This window comes from Cynoglossus semilaevis, chromosome 19 (genome assembly GCF_000523025.1).
Source record: "Cynoglossus semilaevis isolate Cse_v1.0 chromosome 19, Cse_v1.0, whole genome shotgun sequence".
Classification (NCBI taxonomy): Eukaryota; Metazoa; Chordata; class Actinopteri; order Pleuronectiformes; family Cynoglossidae; genus Cynoglossus; species Cynoglossus semilaevis.
This window is the reverse complement of record NC_024325.1, coordinates 13,250,999-13,256,763: the sequence shown is the minus strand read 5'-3', so window position 1 is coordinate 13,256,763 and position 5,765 is coordinate 13,250,999. Positions and strand designations below refer to the sequence as shown.

The window sequence follows — 5,765 nt, the reverse complement described above, 5'->3', positions numbered from 1 at the left end:
TGGGGGGTGAGGGGGGAGGAGGGAAACGAGGACAAGTCCGTTCCTCCTTTCTCCATCCATCCTTTCTTCCTTCCTTTCTCCATCTGTCCTTCCTTTCTCTTTCTTCCGGTGTGACCACATGGCAGCGAGGCCACAGATGAGGAGCCGGCACAGTGAGGTGGAACCACAGGCTGTGCGCTGAGTGGACCCATGGGTGCCCCCGAGCAGCGCCACCTGCGTCTCCTGACCACCACCAAAACCCTACACGTTTATATTTACATACACCCTCCTCCTCCTCCTCCTCCTCTTCCTCTTCCTCCCCCCATTACCTCCCTGGACTCCCCGTAGACCTTCTGTAGAGGGTGCCCACTGGCACCTGGGGCGTTCATTATATACGGTAAGAGGCGGTAAATCACGGAGCTCCATCATTGCCAGTATCATCAGAAGTCTCTCTCTCTCTCTCTCTCTCTCTCTCTCTGGCTGTATGGCACTATCAAATACAGCTGCGAACACAAAACACTCCGCCGCGGCAGACAGCAAATTGGCTCCAAGTTAAAAAAAAACAAAAAAAAACCCTCACATACACAGACACTTACACACAGACACAGAGCACAACAACAGAATATTAATGAAGGTCTGCTCTGTAAAGACACACGGTGCATCTGTGTGTGTGTGTGTCTGAGTGTAGCACAGCTGCTGGTGTTACGAGCCCACAGTGTATTTGGGTGTTCATCCACAGACTGTACATGTAGATGTGGTACACCTTCAACCCCAGGCCAAATTCAAGCACTTTTCAAGCACTTTCCAGATCTATGCCTTTGGTTATCATCCAGTAAAAAACATTAGCTTTTTCTGCTATTTATATCCACGGCTGAGATATTTCAGTGCTGGATGTAAGGTTGCAACATTCAGCGCGGCTAAAAAAAAAAAATATAGCATTAGCTCTTTTTAGTTATTGTTGGGAACTTCCGACTCCGTTTGGCAATCATTTAGGACGTGTTTAGTCACTTTTTTATGTTGTCTTTTTGCAAACTGTCTATAATCTTGATGTAAAATTTTACACGTTTTCCAAAAATCTTTTTAAGCAAATTTTGTGGATTTTTTGAAAAATGTCCTGTTGCCTTTGACCTTTGCCTTGTTGTTTTTCTATTTAAGCACAAATAGTGTCAATTTTGACATTAATAACAAATTCTATTTTTCTTTGCCAACTTAAAGTTATCTTTGATTTGTATCTTCTGTTAGCGTTTAGCTTTTTTGCTAATTTGACCAACTAAGCATGCGTTATCCTCTACCAAATTTAACAATTTTTGGGCAAACTATTAGCTTTTCATTAGCTTTATCTTTTTATTATGAATATTATCCTTATCATAAAAGATAACTTTACACGATTCCACAGAACATGCGTTCCACAACTCTCCAACTACATCCTGCCACAGCTACAGTATTCTCTTACACCCAGTCCATGACATGGTTGTAATATCCTGGACAGTGATTTGTGTGTTGATGAAGTGTTGATTAAACTACACGTGAATGAAAGTATAAGAAGGAATTGATGAGGAAAAAAAAAACAGATTAAGATGCTGAAATTAACACTATTAAAAAGCCTCTCTCTTCTCTCCTCCTCTATCCTCATCTTTCCGTCGTGAACGGTGATCCAGTGTCAGCACCGAGCGAGCGCGGGGCTGCTTTCAGAAGATAAGCTCTCAGACAGGTAAAATGAAGCTCACATAATGAATGCCCATAAAAGTGCTTTTTGCTGCTCTCTGTTGTCAGTTGATACAACCGAATGGTGATTCAACCAATAACAGTGCCGCGTGTGTCGTGAAAGCTTTCTGTTCTTGATGAGATGCAGCGCTACGTCCATTAAAATTAGGCTTCCGGGGCTCGGAAATTGAGATCTTGGTGTTTACACGGAAGATCTTGCTGCGCTTGACTCCTGTTTTCATTTCTGAGGATTATAGTAAACACAGGAACATAGACACTAAATAACACACCACTTTCACTTAAGTGCAACCGTGTTTTGGTGATAGAACCAAAAAGACACTGCTGATTTGCCGCTTCTATCCTTTCATTACTTTTTGTGCAGCAACAGCTGCCAAAGTTTAGTGCAACAACAACAACAAAAAACCACCAAAATTAAATTAAACGGAAACATTTTGGTTTTTTTTTACACGAGGACAAATAACAGAGGCAGGTCCTGCACTTGATTATGGGTCAGAAATAGAAAACGGAATTGGGGAAATTTGGTAAAAATGTAAATGTATCTAAAAGTTAAATTGCTACAGCAATGCGTATAGTTTGTAAAACCTTTCTAAGCGTTAGTCCAGAAATTACTGAAAGGCAGCAAATGAACAGTGATGAGTAAACGAAACAAAAAATACACAAGGCAAAACACAGTGACAAATGCTAAGAGTTTGGCAGAAATGGCAAGATTGACCAACAGCTAAAAATATTAGCCTAAAATGAACTCCCAAACTACCTTGAACACAACAAGGATTTAATATTCCATATTGTAAAAAAAAATTAAAGTTCTTGCAAACAATTAGCCAAAGCAAAAGCCCAGAATTCACTAAAACACTAATATTTAAGTAAAAAAAACAACAACTAATTACTGAACAAAACTTGCCTGAAAATGCTAAAATTATAGTCAAACAATAAGCTTACAATTAACCCCGAAGCCAAAGATAAAAAATAATTTAAAAGGAGCAATAAACTGTTAAAAACAGCAATGATCTATTAGCCTGGAAAAAAGTAAAGGAAGCCTAGACCAGAAATGACTCAAACATCAAGCATGTTGACCTGAAGCCTAGCCCAGAAATGACTCAAACATCAAGCATGTTTCAGCGAAAGAGAAAACTACAATTTAGCAAAAAGATGAAGAATAGATCAAAATAATTAAAAGGGAACAGGAAACATTTAGTTCGCTTTAAAGAGTAAAACCCGGTCAGAGTAATAATACTTATACAGAGAAGGATATTTTATTAAGGGTTAGTTTTTATAGCCCATAATAATCTGTGTAAACTATAAATAGTAGGAATGTAAACTTATTAGCGTCAGTCTGTCAGACGGATCAGTTCAGCCTCTCCTTTCATTCACGAGCTGTGAATAGGATTATTCACATCAAAGTGTGCATGTAAAGGAACACCTTCACACCACTTCCACTTTTCAGAGAATACGTTAAGGAACTATTCCTGGTACCGATGATGAGGACGGCTGCTGCGTCAGTTTGCAGACTTCATAACCCCCGCCCCGGCAACAAGACAAACCAGGCTCCACAGAATCATATTTAAGCGTATGCTCTTTCACGTCCGCCTCGTTGGGATTTAAGTCACGCCTGCTGCCAGACCGGGTTCAAAGCTGAGGCTGCTGAGCCTCGTGTGCAGCATCAGAGGTGACATTTGCTGTTGGTCGGTGGTGGACCGCTGCCTGTGTTCTCTGCCGTGTTTAATGGACGCAGGAGATGCAAGCACGTTTTTGCTGCTCTGCTGCTGGTGGCTAGAACAGCTACTGCACATCGAACCCAGCAAACAATTAAAAAGAAAATCTAGTCCTATTATTACTAGGACAAAAGATCGCTTCATATTTATAATGTGAAAAGTTTCTTTGTTTATACTTTGCTTCTCAAAAGAGCTAAGATTAAGCAAGAGTAAACTTTAGTCAAGTTCGTTTTGCGGATGATACACGTGTTAAAAAATTGCTGAAATCTATTTTTTATCAATAAAACGTAATTAAACGTAACCATAAATTGTTAACGGTTGGCCTGAGATATTAGTAAAACTAAAACTTAAAACTAGGTTAGGAAAGAAATTAGATTTAGTTCCTGAAAGTTCAAGGACATTTAGCCAAGGTTATGTTATACCTAAAAAATGAGCCAAAACAAATAGCTTAAAGCTAGCAATATATGTCAATCAGAAAAATACAGTTATGCTGCATAATTAAAACAATGAAAATAATCAAAAATAACATATGAAAACAGAAGACAGACGAGAGATTAAAAATAAATAAACCTATATCCTGTAGCATCCCAAAAATAGCCCACATGTCCACTACTGTACACTGCTCACACCTGCAGCCTCCTCTCAGCTCTCAGCTCCCAGCATGCACCAGCACCAGCAACAGCATCACACACTAATGCTAAATTCTCCTGACTTGTAAATAGGGACGACTGCTCTCATCTCGCAGCCTTTCCTTTCAAATATTTATCTGCGGGGCTGTGAGCTAAATCGGCTCTGACAGTGAGACTGTTATTTAAGGTCGCAGACAGGCAGCTGGGTGAGGGAAAAGGAGAGAGAAAAAAGGGGGCAAAGAAAAAAAAAAAAAAAAGAGAAGGCGCCGCCATCCTCCGCTGCTGAAATGGAATTCATTTCCATGTTTTCATATTCTGTCATTGTACTGTGTGTGTGTGTGTGTGTGTGTTTGTGTGTGTTCTCTCTCCTCTCCTCTCTGAATAGCCACATCCATCAGTGTATTAGTATCCCGGCCTCGCCTGAGTGGAGAGGCAGCACACAGAGAATTACTGTCGGACTAAAGAAAAACAACAACAGCTACAGCAACGCGGGGAGAGAGAGAGAGAGAGGGGAGAAAAACAGTTAAAGATCACTGTAAATGAGCTTTGTCTGTCTGACTGACTGACTGAGGCTGAATTTATTCATTTCATTGACCTGGAAAAATACTATTTATTCAGCTACAGCCGTAATGTAAACGTAGAGGGCTGAGACAAGATGCACCGCTGTTGTCTAATGCAAATGTCACACGTGTGTGTGTATATACGTATGTGTGTATATAGATATATATATGTTTATATGAAGTCGTATTTGACAGCTCAGTTCTGTCAGAGCGTAAAGCATTTTTTTAATTTTGCAAACAATATATACGGATGTCCTAATTTTTTTCTTTTTACTTGAGAAAAAAAAAAGTCTAGATCAATGTCTCCCACTCAGACGAGCTGAGAGTCACTACTGCCACGGTCATGTGATTGGACAGAAAAAAGATATTTTGGAAAAAGAAAGAAGTATTTCATTTTAAATACTGCGTATAATTTGCTTCTTAGTCTTTAACCACCGACTAAAGCCTCTTTAATTATCTAAAAACTTCATCAAAGAAAAAAAAGAAAAGAAAAAAAACTTCTTATGGACAAAATTAAATTATTATTGACATCTTGTCGAAGGCCAGATGTAGCTGCTTCACAGGCCGCAGTCGGCCCTTGGGCCAGGAGTTTGAAACCCCTATGCCTGACTCTTTTTTAAAAAAAATATATAATTCTTTTGCAACAGAAAAGTAGAATTAATCATTGCCATTGATTTTTTTTTTTGTTGTTTTGTTGGAGGAAACTAGAATAGAAAAAACCCATGCACACACTGGGAGAAACCAGCAAACTCCAGAGAGAGAATAGAAAAACAGTGGGAGAAACCAGCAAACTCCAGAGAGACTGGGATGGAACCAGTGAGCTGGTGTGGTCAGGGTACCGACCACTTCTTCCACCGTGTGGTCCCAGATCACATCGGCTGCCCCTTCTGCTCTTTTTTTCGTTTTTTTTAAGCACACACACAGGACTTTCAGGGCACTCTTTAAATAAAGCAACAGACACAATAAAGTGCAAATCCACCGCAACTGCTTATTCAAGCATGAGCAGCAGAGATGAGTAATTTGCTGAGCAGAATTGCTGCAGCAGCAGCAGCAGCAGCAGAGTTGGGCTAGTTCACCAGAGACTCACTGATGTAAACAGGTGGAGGATTAATCACCCGCTGGTGTGCACTGTATAGTAAATCAAAAATAATATTAATATT

At 39.9% G+C, this 5,765-nt stretch overlaps 1 protein-coding gene across 3 annotated transcripts in view; it reads right to left on the bottom strand.

Annotated features, from left to right (window-relative positions):
* zbtb16a (zinc finger and BTB domain containing 16a) overlaps window positions 1–5,765 on the bottom strand; it is a 155,153-nt gene that overhangs the window by 15,381 nt on the left and 134,007 nt on the right. The window lies entirely within an intron of this gene.